Consider the following 17887-nt stretch of genomic DNA (forward strand, 5'->3'; position numbering starts at 1 on the left):
ATAAAACAGAACACCCCAATGTAGATAAGTGATATTAAAAATAAGAAGAAGCATAACTATTCCCATAAAATATAATGAAATATGATGGGTCATGCAGGGAATTGTGGGAATGCCCGATTATTGTTTTTACCGTAATTTTAACAATAATTTACTGTAAAAAGTACATGTACTCTCTTGTTAAACATAATGTAATTTTTTACCATTAATTATACAGGAAAATCATACTTTTTACATCTAAAAAATTTAATTTTTACAACATTTTATTGTACAAACTACTGTATTGTCTTTTAAAATATAATAAAAAGATTTTACTGTATAATTTACAGTTAATACTCATTAATCAATTCAGTTTTTCTATAGCATTTATACAGTCTTTTACCATTAAAATTACAGAATTTTTTTACAGTGTTGTCAGGAATTCAATATCACGCTGAAGTTGGTTTATTAATCCTTATGTGTGAATTGTGTGAAACATTTGGTAGTTTATGTATAAACAGGCATTTTAAAAAGTGGAAAATGTGTATGTGTGTATCTTAGTTAACGTTACTCATGACAAGATTGGATTTCTGAGACGTGCACAATTAACAGAGACTGAAACGGAGTTGAGTCTGCGGCCATCCAATGAACTTGAACAAATTTGTTTCTTTTTACAACAGTGCATCCTATATGTGCATTCTTGCATTAGTGTGTGGCAGTAACAAACCTCAGTATGCAATGAGGTGGTTAACTTGACCATTTAGGTAGCTAGCAAGATTCCCTTCAAACTGTTGTTCCGCCGTGACAGTAGTTGACCTGACAGAAAGCTGACTTTAGAAGTCATTTTACACTAATGTACACTAGCACCCCTTGTGGTGATACTGAGAATGCAACATACTTCTGTTCTATTATGAACTGCGCTCTGACACATATCGGAATGCAAAAATGAAATCGGGCTCATGTAGCTAGAAGCATTAGCCTTCGAATTCTAGAACAGTTTCTCTCCAAAAACGTTTTATTAACACCACAATGAATTACTTATATAAATCAGTACACAAAGGCTCTGTTAGGGCTGATGGTAGTTGTGTTTTACAGGTGTCTGTGTGGCCGTTAATCAGTGTCGCAGCGGGATATGAGGAGTAGATTGAGAAACTGCCCCTCATGGACCCCCGGCGGGGTGTTAATGAGTTGAGTGCTTGAGCCCAGCAGGGTCTTTCTACTCTTGTTAGCCTGTTAGCGGTATGGTGGTAAATGTGAGGTAGATTGTGTCCTTATGCTAACCCTTGCTGCTAGCCGCATGGTACAATTAACCAGTTTCTGCACTAGTTTTTTTATGTGTTCGGCCTTAAACTGGAAACACATTCTCTGTTTCACATTTTTTTTATTATCGGAATGGCATACTACATAGTATTCACACAAATGTTCGCAGTAAATATTTGGACTGCCAAAACTGGATTCAAAAGTTAAAATAAGTCTGATATTAACGCTTATATAGAAATTTTAGGCCAGTAATTTTTGTTATGACTGGCAACTGAAAACTCATAGCACATACTGGCATAATACTTGCATTTTACATTTTATCTTGGTATATAGCTTATACTGTATATGCACAGAATGCAGTAAGCAGTACACTAGAACGCTATTCTGAACATAGCCTCTGTCTTCAGCTCAGATATCATTAATCTGTGCTTGTCTTATCACTCTTCCTGACCAATCAAAGGTGTTTCCTTTTGGTACGTCTGCTGACACTTGGAGCTCCATGATCAAGCACTAGGGTGGAAAGGTCATTGCAAGTGTGCACACTTAAATAGCTGTTTCCATATGCTAAGATTCCCTTACCTCATCTGCTAGTGTAACCTGATTCCCACATCTGTATATCTTCAGAACATCTTGTGTATATTGACCTTTTATAACATATAGACTGGTACTGTTTATTTTTTGGAGTATTAGTTTAATTAACATTTACGCTGAGGTTTTCTTTTTCTAAACTGCTGTAGGCAAGGTACTGAGATTATATTAATGTCTTTGGTACAGTGCATACAATAATTCACCATGGTAACCATAGTTTCCACTTCAGTGTCAGTAATTGTTATGACTGTTAATCATAACTACATTTTTTAATTTTCTGAAGAAAATTTGATTGGTGCTTGCTTCTACAAAATCCGATGTGTTAGGGTGTTCTGGGTGGTTGCTAGTGCATTGCTGTGTGGTCGCTAGGGTGTGAATGGTTACTATGCAGTGGCTAGGGTATTTTGGACAGTTGATAGTGTGTTATGGGTGGTTGCTATGCAGCTGCTAAGGTGTTCATAGTGTTTTTAACGTGTTTTTTTTTTTTTTTTTGCAATTGTTGGGTGTTTTTTTAGTGTGTTGCAGTTGCTGGGGTGTTCTGGATGGTTGCTATGTGGTTGCTAAGGTGCTCTGAGTGTTTATAACGTGCTGTTATGCAGTTGCTAGGGAGTTCTCTATGGCTGCTATGCGGTTGCTAGGGTATTCCTGGTGGTTGATGGGGTGTTGTTATACTTTTGCTAAGGTGTTGTGGTTTCTATGCTGTTGCTAAGGTGTTGCTTGGAACTGCACCCAAGACTTTCACTCACTGTTGCACATGTGTATATGGTTGAGTGACAATAAAGGGATTTCATTTGATTTGGAGGTGTTCTGAGTGATTTTTGAGTGGGTTGCTAGGGGTTCTGGATAGTTGCTATGGGCATTTTGGGCTGTTGCTAGGGTGTTATGGGTGGTTGTTATGCGGTTGCTGTGATGCTCTTTGTGTTTTTAACGTGTTGTTATGCAATTGTTAGGGTGTTCTGTGTGATTTTTAGACTGTTGCTATGCAGTGTCTGGGGTGTTCTCAATGGTTGCTTTGCAGTAGCTAGGGTATTCTAGGTGGTTGCTGGGGTGTTGCTGTGCAGTTACTAGGGTGTTATGGGTGGTTGCTATGCAGTTGCCAAGGTGTTATAAGTGTTTTTATGTGTTGTTATGCAATTTCAAGGGTGATTTTTAGTGAGTTGTTATGCGGTTACTTGGGTGTTCTGAATGGTTTGTATTCCATTGCTAGGGTGTTATGGATGGTTTCTTTGTGGTTGCTAAGGTGTTCTGAGTGTTTTTTAATGTGTTATGCAGTTTCAAGGGTGATTTTTAGTGTGTTGCTATGTGGTTGCTGGGGTGTTCTGGATGGTTGCTATGCAGTTGCTAGGGTGTTATGGGTGGTTTCTTTGCAGTTGCTTAAGTGTTCTCAGTGTTTTTAATGTGTTATGCAGTTTCAAGGGTGATTTTTGGTGTGTTGCTATGTGGTTGCTTGGGTGTTCTAGATAGTTGCTATGTGGTAGCTTGGGGTATTCTGGGTGGTTGCCGGGGTGATGCTATGCAGTTGCCATTGGTGTTATGGGTGGTTACTATGCAGTTGCGGTGTTCTGAGTGTTCTTTACATGTTGTTATGCAATTTCAAGGATGCTCTGAGTGATATTTAGTGTATTGCTGTGTGGTTGCATCTTGTTATGCAGTTGCTAGGGTGTTCCTTTTGGTTGCTAGGACACCGCTAGGTGGTTTATCCACCTTATTTTTCAGCAAAACTAGGGCACTGCCATTATCAACCTTGAATGTGGACCACTTCCGGTATAAGCCACTTCCAGCTATTTTAGCTATACAAACATACTACATTATGCTGCTTTATATTACAGACTGGCAATAAATATCGACATATTATTATCATTAATTACGATTTTCATAAACTCATTGGTTTTGAGCGCATATAGTTTTACCCTTTGTCGCATTTTGCCATTGTTTAATCATGCACTGTTTCACTGGCAGAATGAATTAAATCAGGTGCTGACACGGACAGTCCTGGGTGCTGTCTTGACACACCTCTACAAACTTTACACAACCAGCAGAGAGAAGAAAGATGCCGGGAAAATGCAACTTTCTTTGCACCAAAACTGCATCTTGTTTCATCTTGGCAAAATAATAAATGCATTTTACTCTCCGTTCTTGTCAGAGAGCATTCTCTCTTTCTTAGCGGTGTATAGTAAACAGACATGCAGATCACGCATTCAGCATGGCTTATGAAACATTGCCTTTGGAAATAAATGAAGGCATCATCGGAGGTTATGCAGGTACATATGAACGGAGGTTTACATGGTGACAAGAAAGACTGCATCATCACGATCTCGGTAATGAAAGAAGCAGATTTTATTACTGTCTCTTCAATACAACAACACACAGCAACAAGTGAATCATTTACTTACTCTTTTACTATGAATGCTGACGTTAGAACATTAACCAACATTGGGACGTAATTCTGCTGTACATCCAGTGGTTGTGTGATAGTTTATCAGTCCAGATCACTAGATTCTGGTATTATAACCTTCTAGTTATTTACACTGCGGTCAATACCAGTGGAACTTTCTCACATTCGCCGGAAATGCAGCCGCTGCTTTCTTCTGCGTTGCAAAATAAGGTTGATATATTCAAGTAAAAAGAGTCCACCCCACATCTCGGTTTCTTCCTTCAATTATCGACCACCAGGTGAAAATTGTTAGTCCAAAAACTTAATAGCACAACTCTACTCAACAAGCCCCATGAGTGTTTTTAATTACACCTTTGACTCTGATAGGTTATGTTCAAAGAGCACCACAATACAGGGCATCGAAGAGAAGAGAGCTCACAGGGAAAGGAGTGTTTTCATCAAACAAGCACCAATTTACCTTAATGTCTCTCCAGTCGCTCTTTTATAGGTCTAATCTTTGTCAGGTCTCTTCCTGTCTGCGCTATTGATCTGCTCTGCGCTGTAGAAACGAAATACATAGAGTTGTTTGATCTGAAACAGATAGTTGTGTTTGAGAAAAAGTGGTGGACAATTCCTATCCACAGAACTGCTCAAAGAGATTCACAGGTGACGCACAGGTTTACATGGCAAAAAACATCTTATTTTCCAGTTAAAATCATCTAAACATTCTTAAAAACAAGATTGATTTACTTGACAAGCAAAATTGTTTAAGACTTTGATAATAAGACTTGTTTTAGGAGAATATATCTTGAATTAAGTTTTTTTGTTTTTTTTTAATAAAACAAATAACATTTAGTGAGGTTTATGTTTAAAACAAGATAAAAAAAATTGACGTTAATTTTCGCCATCACGTGTTAATGCATTCATAGTCATGATGTCACAAAAAGACATTGAGCACATTTACATGCACAACAATATGCTAATTACCCAAAAATCAGCTTATTCGAAATATCCGATAATGCAAGATTTTTTTTTTCAAAATCATCGGGTTATTCTCTGCTATTGACGTCAAAATGTAAATAGTCATGTGAACACTTGAAATAATGATAAAGGCAACGAGAAATCTGGGTAATGGGCAAAAATGTATCTGTGTCGATCAGTTTTTGCTTAAACCGTTTATGACCGTACCCCGATAAATGAAAACCATTATGTGCATCCTCATGACCACAAACATTGTCGGCTTGTTAAGAATAATCGGTGTAAGATCATACAAGTTAATCCGCTCATTTATGCAGCTCAGTTTCAATAAATGCCGCTTTTGGACTGGGAAGGAAGTACTGAATTTCGAAATTCACAGTACATTTTGACAGTCCATTGAAGTCTTTCATGTGAAAAGATAATTTCATGCTATTTGTTTTCGACCTGATAAATGTCTACGAAGCTGTAGTTCTTAAATTATTAGTAGTATATATTTTTTAAATAATGTCCTGTGATGCGTACAACATTTTCAAGTCTTCATCCCTTCCAAGAAAACCCTCCAAACCGTCTGTCTTAACACGTTCTTCAGAAAAAAAGTAAAGCACGATCTAACAACTAAATAACATCTTTGAAATGTAGTTAACAGACAATCTAACAGACAATTAGTCGCTCTACAGGCATTGAAACCTCTAATAGCAGTAATTAACCATTAACCTTTATCGAATATGAATTAAATGGAACCCATTTGAAAGGAAGTGTAAGGGTTAAAGTCTTCAAATGCACTCATCATTGGGTGAGATGTCTGAAAGGCCCCTAATGGCAGGCGAATAGACATTTTCATTACTTTTCACGACCCGTGCCAGTCATGTGAAGTCCATTATGTCTGCAGAACGACGCACAGAGGCCAGAGTTGCCCCGCACAGGTCAAAACGATTCAGTGATGTCAAGTGGGCAATAAAGAAGAGGAGAAGATGAAATCTGTGCCAAAATGGTTAGTGACGGCACATGAAAGGAAAGAGAAATCTTGAATGGAGTCGCGACCTGCTGCTTAATGCATTTCAATGCATTAGCCATTTCAAAATATCGCTCTGCAAATATGATGTATTGCACATTGCAAACAGGCTAAAACATACATTCAGTTTATGTTGCATGTACTGTAAACACGGGTGTACCCCCCCCCCCCCCCCAATAATCAAAACAGGCAAGTACAACCCCCCCAATGTTCAAGCCAAATCTACGCCCTTGACTGTAACATCCAGACACCCAAGAAACATGAGCCTCTCCAAAACTCAGCAGCTGCAGATGAGTTTATTTTAGACTTCTGTTTGATTGTGCTTTTGTTCCCAGAGAGGGTATAATTTGGTGCATGAGAGCCCGAGGGGGTGAAGAATGCCCTTGCATAATTAAAGTGACACAAACGAAGCGAGCATATTGATTAATTCATGACGAAGATTCCGAGAGATCAGATTAAACAGCGTTTGATCATAAAGAACTGGCAGTTAAATTTGCAGCAATAATCCATCTGCTAAATTATGAACACTTCACTGACTTGTGAAATTACGTACAGCTACTTAATTGTCTAGTACAGTTGTCAATGTAGTTTATTCTGTAAAAAATCTGTTATGAGCGTCTGTGGTCCCTGGAAAGCTTACCGAAAAAAATGGATGTGTGTTTTTGTTTCAATGCTGGTTAAAAGTTTGAGCTGGATGTGTGCGTTCATGGATTTAAACACACTAGAAATAAAGATAACTCTGCACTAGTACATTAATTAAAGAAATTATTCATTCAAAAATGAAAATTCTATCATTAATTACTCACTCTCATGTTGTTCCAAACACAAAAGGAGAATTTTTAAAGAATATTCATGCTGAATAAAATAATAAGCATACAAGTTTGGAGCAATAGGGTTAAAAAATGACAGATTTTTCAAGTTTGGAAATTTGGTAAAAATCATTAGTGGGAAACATAATTTCACAAATTCCATGGATCACTTTTTCCATATTTCCGCACTGTATTTTATGAGGTTATAATTAAAATGTGTCATTATGCGGTGATGTTAAGTTGTTCGCTTTTGGTCGTTTTGCACAACGCTGAAATGGCATTGCGAGTAATTAACCCAACATGATTTTTTAACTGTCAGCTTTGTTTTTTTATTTTTAAAATATTTTGTAATAATTATGTTTAAATTAATTTTTTAATAAAAATAAGTATACAAATATAATATTCTATATATTTTCTGACAATTATAATACAAATATTACACATTTATGTATTTTATTATTATATATATATATATATATATATATATATATATATATATATATATATATATATATATATATATTAATTATATATATTATACATATATTTTAAAATATATTTACATTAAAGATATTTTATTCATCAGTATTTTAATTGTTGTTTTGTGCAATTCTGGAATAGTGTTACGAGTAATTAAAGAGATAGTTCACCCAAAAATGAAATTTCTCTCATCATTTACTCACCCTCATGCCATCCCAGATGTGTATGACTTTCTTTCTTCTGCAGAACACAAATGAAGATTTTTAGAAGAATATCTCAGCTCTGTATGTCCATACAATGCAAGTCAATGATGGCCAGAACTTTAAAGCTCCAAAAAGCACATAAAGGCAGCGTAAAAGCAATGCTTAAGACTCCAGTGGTTTAATCCATGTCTTTTGAAGTGATATAATAAGTGTGGGTGAGAAACAGATCAATGTTTAAGTCATTTTACTATAGATTCTCCTCCCTGACCAGTAGGTGGCGATATGCACGAAGAATGCAAATCATCAAAAACAAAAGAAGAATGTTGAAGTGAAAGTGAAAGTGGAGAATTATAGTAAAAAAGGATTTTGCCCACACGTATCATATTGCTTCTGTTTCACAAACAATCTTCATTTGTGTTCAGCAGAAGAAAAAAAGTCATACACATCTGGAATGGCATGAGGGTGAGTAAATAATGACAGAATTTTCATGTTTGGGTGAACTTTTCCTTTAACTGTCAGCTTGACCCTCTGTAGATCAGCTTTCAGATGCTCTTGAGAAATAACAGAGATTGCACCGCGGTTTGCTGTCAGAATAGTCCTCGTCCATAACCAGAGTTTGTCATAAATCACTCATGCTATGAATTTCCAAGCATAGCCACAGTTATGGAGAGGGAAGAATGGAACAGCATTTGTGTGCTATCATGCTTTGTAACAGTGACAAAACTGTTCTAGAATGTTTCTACAACTTAAAACAGTTCTTAAAATGTTTCCAGTTGTGCAAAATTCCTAACCTGATCTCCTGAAAATTACATGATTGTGGTGACATTTTTGTACAATTATGAGGTTTTTAAGGTTAATGCTCTATTGAGTTTTAAATCAACAAAACCGACCTCCCTACCCTAAACCTAAACCTAAACCTAACCGATAGTGTCAGAAAATTCAACTGTGAGATGAAAAACACAACTGCGTCATTTTGTGGGGCTTCTGTGAGACTTTTGGCTCACGTGCCAACTCATGTGCTCTTCAGGACTCGTACCCGCTCCTTTACATCACAAGTGCAACGCTCTATCAGTTGAGCTACTGCGCAGTTTGATCAAATAAAATAAGTCATGCACTACAGTAAAAGAGTTTAGATGTCATAAGATAGCATTGTGTGAGGAACAAGACGAAAAGTAAGTGTTTATGAACTGATAATCTGCCGTTTTACTTGTGATATGTGTGAAAGTGAATAAAAGTCATTGTTGTTGTAGCGCCTCTAGTGTTCATTTCACCAGGAAACTGCTACGATAGGCCTACGTACAACAAGACATGTCAAAATCACTGCATTTATAAAAATGTGTTAATTAGTTAATAAAAATGCATTTTTTGTTAGTTCGTGTTAGTTCATAGTGCATTGACTAATGTTAAAAAACACATCTTTTGATTTTAAAAATGCATTAGTATATATTGATATGAACATTTATCAAGATTAATAAGTGTTGTAAAAGTATTGTTCATTGTTAGTTCATGTTAACTAATGCTGTTAACAAATGGAAACTTATTGTAAAGTTTTACCAAGTAATTGTGCAAAAATGTAGGTATAGTAACGTGATTCTGTGAGAACTGGTTGAAAATTCCTCATTACCAATGAGGTAAGAACACTAAACTTATTTTTTTTTCAAACCACACTGGCAAATAGTTCTTTCTTGTTTTATAGCATAAACCACACCAAATCATTTCTCTAAAAAAAGACTTAATATTGCATGTCATTTTGCTTCTAAAGTAAATATTTTTTTGAGGTTTTAGGAATGTTTAGTTATTCCTCTAACTCTATTTTTTTTTTTTTTATCTTTTTTTTTTTTATTTATGAATTCCACCACACCAGCTGTGGCTTTTATTGATGTTATTCAATTTTTCAGGCTGTAGCTAATGCTGGTTTTGTCGAATGTTTGCCAGCAGCTCACCTCACATCCCGGCCTCAGGAGGTTTGAATCAGTCGGTGAAAAGCACTCTGCATTGAAATGGATGTCCTGATCAGTGTGATGGAATACAGTACGTATTTGTGGAAGAACACCTGCAGGGATGCTCCCCAAATTAACTGCAGAAAGAAAGCGCCATCAATGGAAAAGTTAAAAAAAGCAATCTTTTATTTCGCCACTGTACGGGATAATTTTTTCCATGAAAGCTGCTCTAAGCAATCACCGGCACAGAATATCACAGATATAGGCCGGCATTCTTCAAAAATTCTCATTTTGTGTTCCACAGCAAAAAACTACAACAGCATTCAGGTTTGAATCAACATGAGGGTGATTAAACTATTCCTTCAAGCAAGAGTCATTTGAGTATTTGAGACTCAGTAGATATATTTAGGACACCTCCGTTAATTCTCTCAGTGGTAATAACCTTTCACATTACACCACATGGGACATAACCTTCTCTAAACCTTCCCTATACTGCTGGGTGAATGATTTTAATCTCTCTCTCACCAGGTCAGGACTCGGGAGGGTTTAACTTATTAAACCAAACAACCTGCAATCAGAGAAGCCTTATTTTACATTCTGTTTGAATGTGAGCCAAGCAGAAAGCAATCTGTGCCTCAAGACTGCATTAAACAAACCAATCTGTTATTTTACGGACCACGATTTCATTCACATAATCCCAGACTATCTGCCACAGCCTTAAATAATGGACACTGGACGGAAAGTCAGAAGATAGAATGTGCACTGGTGCCATCCATATGGCAAAAAAAACAATATATATATATATATATATACTGGTGGCAAAAAGTTTGGAATAATGTACAGATTTAGCTGTTTCGGAAGGAAATTGGTACTTTAATTCACCAAAGTGGCATTCAACTGATCACAAAGTATAGTCAGGACATTACTGATGTAAAAAACACCATCACTATTTGAAAAAAGTCATTTTTGATCAAATCTAGACAGCAGCCATCACTCCATCACCTTATCCTTGAGTAATCATGATAAATTGATCATTTGGTACTAGAAAATCACTTGCCATTATATCAAACACAGTTGAAAGCTATTTGGTTCATTAAATGAAGCTTAACATTGTCTTTGTGATTGTTTTTGAGTTGCCACAGTATGCAATAGACTGGCATGTCTTAAGGTCAATATTAGGTGAAAAATGGCAAAAAAGAAACAGCTTTCTCTAGAAACTCGTCAGTCAATCATTGTTTTGAGGAATGAAGGCTATACAATGCTTGAAAAAGATTTCATACAAAGGTGTACACTACAGTCTTCAAAGACAAAGGACAACTGGCTCTAACAAGGACAGAAAGAGATGTGGAAGACCAGATGTACAACTAAACAAGAGGATAAGTACATCAGAGTCTCTAGTTTGAGAAATAGACGCCTCACATGTCCTCAGCTGACAGCTTCATTGAATTCTACCCGCTCAACACCAGTTTCATGTACAACAGTAAAGAGAAGACTCAGGGGTGCAGGCCTTATGGGAAGAATTGCAAAGAAAAAGCCACCTTTGAAACAGAAAAACAAAAAGAAAAGGTTAGAGTGGGCAAAGAAACAAAGACATTGGACAACAGATAATTGGAAAAGAGTGTTATGGATCTTAACCCCATTGAGCTTTTGTGGGATCAGCTAGACTGTAAGGTGCGTGAGAAGTGCCCGACAAGACAGACACATCTATGGCAAGTGCTACAGGAAGTGTGGGGTGAAATGTCACCTGAGTATCTGGACAAACTGACAGCTAGAATGTCAAGGATCTGCAAAGCTGTCATTGCTGCACGTGGAGGATTTTTTGATAAAAAAGTAGTTTAAGAAGTTCTGAACATTTTTTTCAAATTGTAATAGTAATTTTTCACGTTATTAATGTCCTGACTATACATTGTGATCAGTTGAATGCCACTTTGGTGAATAAAAGTACCAATTTCTTTCCATAAGAGTAAAATCTGTACATTATTCCAAACTTTTGGCCGCCAGTGTGTGTGTGTGTGTGTGTATATATATATATACACACTACCGGTCAAAAGTTTTGAAACACTTGACTGAAATGTTTCTCATGATCTTAATAATCTTTTGATCTGAAGGCGTATGATTAAATGTTTGAAATTAGTTTTGTAGACAAAAATATAATTGTGCCACCATATTCATTTATTTCATTATAAATCTAAAATGTAATTTTAGAAAAGTTTCTGAAATGGATGACTTGGACCGAATAATTAAGAAAAGCAGCCAATAAGTGCCCAACATAGATGGGAACTCCTTCAATACTGTTTAAAAAGCATCCCAGGGTGATACCTCAAGAAGTTGCTTGAGAAAATGTCAAGAGTACATGTCTGCAAATTCTAGACAAAGGGCGACTACTTTGAAGATGCTAAAATATAACACAGTTTTGATTTATTCTGGATTTTTAGTCACAACATAATTCCCATAGTTCCATTTATGTCATTCCAGAGTTTTAATGACTTTATTATTCTAAAATGTGAAGAAAAAAAATAATAAAGAATGAGTGTTTCAAAACTTTTGACCGGTAGTGTATATAATTATTTGAATGTTTTTACAGTTATTTATATATTTAAATATAATTATATTTTATATTTATTTATTTATTATTAATTCTTTTTTTTAAATACAAAACATCAAAAATATGTATTTTTACTAATTATATTATAATAAAAAGTTTATATATAATAAAGGTTTGATATATATAATTGTATAAATGTTTTACTTTTAATATATAATTACATATATTTTTAAAATAAATTTACACCACAAAAAAAATATGAATCATTATTATTTTTAAGAATTTTCCTTTCATTCTTGTTTTAAAGATGATTAGATATTCTTATTGAAAACAAGGCAAAGAATACTTAATAAACGTTTTTTTTTTTTTTTTTTTTGCAGTGTATTTTGAATATATTTCAGTTGTTAATTTTATAAGATTGTTCCTTTATCCCAATTTGAACTGCTTTTTGTAGTATAAATTATATTTGTTTTATATTTTGACATTTTAATACAAAATGTATTTTATTTTTGGAAAATATATTTCATGCTGTGTGAAATATACAGTTTTTTCTGCAGTTTTGGCAACATCATCCAGTGACTTGTTGGCATGTTCACACCTCCCTCCCACCTCATGAAGTTGTAATTTGTCACACATTATATTTTACTGTATCCCATGCCACACAGAGACTGTCTCATCACTCACTCTTTCACACACACACACACACACACACACACACACACACACACACACACACATACACACACACACACACACACACAGCTTCAACACAGAGGTGCTGACATCTCTGGCTTCATTACAGCTCGTGTAATAAGCCCGAGACCCCCGTCACACTGTGATATGTAATTGACACAGAGATCAGTGACAAGACGGGTGGAGGGCGCTGGAGCCACCGTCACTAATGAGAGACTCTCTCTCGACAGACAAGATGAACAGCAGAAGTTCAGATCACTGAGCTGTATTAACACACACTCACACACAAAGAGATAGTACACCCAAAAATGAAAACTCTGTCATCATTTACTTACCATCATGTCATTCTGTACCTGTGACTGTCCATGGAACACCAAAACAGATGTTTAGCAGAATGTCCAAGCTGCTTTTTCCAATAGAATTAAGTCATACAGTTCAGGAACAACATGTGTTGGGAAAAATGACAGAATTTTCATTTCTAGTTGAACTATTCCTTCAAAAAGCCACTGCTTTTGTGTTGCCTATTTGTTTGACATCTCAAAACAGCAATTTACAGAGTCTCTGTGGTCATTATGGCCAAACGAATGGCCATTTAAGCAGATCCAGCATTCATAATCAGGGGCTAACACTGGCGACCGATGATGAATTATTAATATCCCCATGCTGAGATGCCGTAGTTTGTGTGTGTGTTTTTTGGAATATTGGATTCTGTTCCAACACGACTTCTGTATTAAATCGCGTTAAGCCATCCATTTCCTCCCGCAGATTTGCTGGTAATCGTTTCACCAGGCCTTGTCCAGCCTCTTTGATACACCTTTAATCTGCCCTTAAATTATGAGGAAATCCTCACTCATCTCCCCTCGTTTTTCTGTGACTCGTATGAAAGGCATCCTATGACAGCTCCACACCCACCCTCAGAGAAAACATGTAGAAACGAGACTATTAGAGAGGAATATTTCGGGAATCTCAATGATCAAAGGGCACACTGCAAAGGAACACTTATGCAGCAAAATACAAGATCTTTGAAAGCTTTGAAAGTTCACTCACTTTGTGCTCTACACTGGCATCAACCATATAAAGTGTTCAACTATAAAATTATTTGGTGGATCAGCATGAAAAACACATTTTTTAGAGGTTGCTCTGTCAAAGCACATAAGACTTAATGGAGGTCTCATATATGTTTCATTAAAGTATCAACGCTGTCTCAGATGTTTCTCCCATTTTCATTTAGATAAATAAAACACCCATTAATTGTTGGCACAACACTAAGAATGTAGAGCTATAAAATGAATGTATATAATGTCAGATCATTTGGTCTAGGAAGTATTTGATGAGAAATTTTCATATTGAGATCTCTGACTTTTTATTGTAGACATACTGCAAGTTTCAGAACTCAAAACTTCCTCCTTTATTTAAACCAAGCTGCAAAAACATCTCGTTTGGATTTCCCCTACTTTGTGACATCACACAGATGAAAACATCAGCACATGACTGCCTCTACGCCTACTTTTACATCACCGCACCCTTGGCCCCGCCCACTGGCACTCATTCAGAAAGGTGAACAGGAGAGAGACAGATTGAAGTAATATACCTGCATATCAAAGAACACATTCTTGTGCCCATCTGGACTATATTTAAACGTTTTTCTACATAAACATGCAATAGACGAACTGCTTTGACCATCATCATGCATCTCGTGCCACTTTTAAAACTCTTAAAAGGATAGTCCTGGTCACATTTTTACACCTATCTAATCTATTTTTATTTGTTGGTCTATGTAAACATGCACTATATGGAGGTCTTTGACCATTTTGATGCATTTCCAGTGATGTGCACCGCGTTTTAAGAGTGGTACAAGCTCAACTTTTAAAATGCGTATGTTCTGCTCCATTCCATTGCTGCTGCTAAAGGAACCGCATCTCGTCCAGAGTAAACAGACAATGAAAGATATGAAATGTCGTGCCTGTGAAGACCAGCATCTGTGCTGTGGCCTCTATTGAAGCATCCCAACATCAAGAAATAGTGACTGAAGTTTAACAAAGTTTCTCTGTGGATTGGATTACGTCTTGGTGTCATTTTTTTTAGCGTGGATTGTATTATGTGTGTTCAAAACATTTCAGCATGGATTGTATGCGTGTTCGGCTCATTTCATCGTGCATTATGGGCCCAATTTTAAGAGCATTATGCGATAAATCATACGTTTTCGTGCAAGCATGCGGTAAGTCAAGGCGCAAGTGGGTTCGGCAAAATTGCACACGCAAAGTGCTAATGAGCAGGGTCAAGTACAGTTTAATTCTGAGGTTCTTCTCCAGTTATTGCAGCGTATGCGTCCTATGATATATTCCATTCCCTCTCAAGCACCAACGATATAAACAAAGACAGCACATACATTTTACTGTAAGTTGGTAGTGTAAATGGACTGTATGCAATGAATTAGAAGAACAGAAATATGCACTTACGTTCTTTTGTGCATTAACTGCTTCCTTGTTGAATGTCATATTTTTCTATGACAGATATATGCACTTTTTTTCACATGGAAAATGTGGTTCTCGTCAGGATTTGTATGTAGGCTCCATTACATACTAGAGATTGTAAGTATTATTAATTATATTGATCAAGTGACACACAGATCATGGCTAGTATTAACAGTCATTGTATTGGCCTTTCAGGCTGTAGATTTTTGCACACACTTCACTTCTACCGGTTGATTTTGCTTTAAATATTAAATTAATTTATTAACACACAAAACTCTTAAACCAAAAATAATTCTAAATTCCGATTACATTTTAAACTACATGTAAATACAATAAAAAGAACGAAGTGGTCAAAAATGATGTAAAGAATAGAATCACTTCCCCAAATCCAACATTTTACCCTTTGTTAACTGTTAAAAACTTGTAATTGTTGTGTAAATCTTTTTGGATACTTTAACTGTGTTTAAAAACACTATATAATAGGTATAGTAAGTTTTTTTCTACATGTGACCTTTATAAACTTCCTTTGGGGGTAATAATTCCCAACTACTTACCATTAACCACTCACTGAGGTCTTTATTGGTCAATCCATTTATTTATTTCTAAATATATCTAGTACAAACATGGGTTATTTATTGTGTCATATGGTTTCATTATGTGTTATTTTCAGAGTTCTAGCTGTTGCAATCAAATGCAGTCCAGTACAAATAAATCTATGCAAGGAGAAATAAATTAATGCCAATTTAAACATGATCTTAAATTCAGACACAGAAGAGAAAATACTGCCACCAGCTGGACAATATCAGAACCCATCTTCCCTAAAAATGTGCTGAAGCTGAACCATACTACAGTATATTAGATGGTAATGTATGGGCCTTGGTACACTGATGAAAATGAATGATAACCATATTCATATATTTACATGGTATTCAAAAGTGCTTCAAAGAATACCAGGGTATTACCATAGTAATATATAGTACAATCATGGTGCATACCTAAAAACTTTTTTGCTAGTGTAAAGAAATACTGCTGAAAACCAGAATCCATCACGATCAGCACTGTACTGAATTACATTAAACAGAAGTAATGGTGTGAGTATTTGCTGACTGCATTCTCATTCGTTTTATTAACGGCTGCATTTCCATCTGCACTTCCAAAATCAATATCAGGTCAATTAGTTTGTCTCTGGGATCACAAACAATTGTTGGAAAAGTTTTAAGAAAACAAAACAAAAAAAAAAACCCTGCCATGTTCTGTTGGTAATTGTCTATTGACAAAAGTTTCATTAGGATGCAGTGAGTTTAATTGCTTTAAACAAACTCTAATTAGGCTCGCTTAAAATAGTGCAGATCAGGATATACTGTATTATGTATAGATTTTATATTAAGGTAATAAAACAGAAAGGACGTCTGGTACAAATTACAAACACATATGTCTAAACAGAGAGTTCACATTGTTTAATCAAATAGAATTAATTACAATTGCTACAGACCAATCATAACCCTAAAATAACACTATTGGCATTTTAAGAAGTGATTAAAGACATTGTTTAGTTTTTGAACTAATAAACAATTTTATCCTTTTGATAAATAAATAAATTTAGATTTAGCTCTGAGGACATTTCAGAAAGTTTGGCCCCAAATGTTTAAAAAAAAAAAAATAAAAAAAAATAAATAAATAAAAAAAAAATATATATATATATATATACACTATATTGCCAAAAGTATTCGCTCACCCATCCAAATAATTGAATTCAGGTGTTCCAATCACTTCCATGGCCACAGGTGTATAAAATGAAGCACCTAGGCATGCAGACTGCTTCTACAAACATTTGTGAAAGAATGGGCCGCTCTCAGGAGCTCAGTGGATTCCAGCGTGGTACTGTGATAGGATGTCAGCTGTGCAACAAGTCCAGTCGTGAAATTTCCTCGCTACTAAATATTCCACAGTCAACTGTCAGTGGTATTATAACAAAGTGGAAGCGATTGGGAATGACAGCAACTCAGCCACGAAGTGGTAGGCCACGTAAAATGACAGAGCGGGGTCAGCGGATGCTGAGGCGCATAGTGCGCAGAGGTCGCCAACTTTCTGCAGAGTCAATCGCTACAGACCTCCAAAGTTCACGTGGCCTTCAGATTAGCTCAAGAACAGTGCGTAGAGAGCTTCATGGAATGGGTTTCCATGGCCGAGCAGCTGCATCCAAGCCATACATCACCAAGTGCAATGCAAAGCGTCGGATGCAGTGGTGTAAAGCACGCCGCCACTGGACTCTAGAGCAGTGGAGACGCGTTCTCTGGAGTGACGAATCACGCTTCTCCATCTGGCAATCTGATGGACGAGTCTGGGTTTGGCGGTTGCCAGGAGAACGGTACTTGTCTGACTGCATTGTGCCAACTGTGAAGTTTGGTGGAGGGGGATTATGGTGTGGGGTTGTTTTTCAGGAGCTGGGCTTGGCCCCTTAGTTCCAGTGAAAGGAACTCTGAATGCTTCAGCATACCAAGAGATTTTGGACAATTCCATGCTCCCAACTTTGTGGGAACAGTTTGGGGATGGCC

At 36.2% G+C, this 17887-nt stretch overlaps 1 protein-coding gene across 1 annotated transcript in view; it reads right to left on the reverse strand.

The window, feature by feature from the left end:
* Window positions 1-11180: 11180 nt before the first annotated feature.
* LOC127437111 (ribonuclease inhibitor-like) overlaps window positions 11181-17887 on the reverse strand; it is a 481472-nt gene continuing 474765 nt past the window's right edge. Inside the window, exon 16 of the transcript XR_007896522.1 lies at window positions 11181-11364. The gene's annotated coding sequence lies outside the window, so the exon portion shown is untranslated. The remainder of the gene's footprint in view (window positions 11365-17887) is intronic.

The sequence above is a fragment of the Myxocyprinus asiaticus genome, chromosome 48 (assembly GCF_019703515.2).
Source record: "Myxocyprinus asiaticus isolate MX2 ecotype Aquarium Trade chromosome 48, UBuf_Myxa_2, whole genome shotgun sequence".
NCBI classification, from domain to species: domain Eukaryota; kingdom Metazoa; phylum Chordata; class Actinopteri; order Cypriniformes; family Catostomidae; genus Myxocyprinus; species Myxocyprinus asiaticus.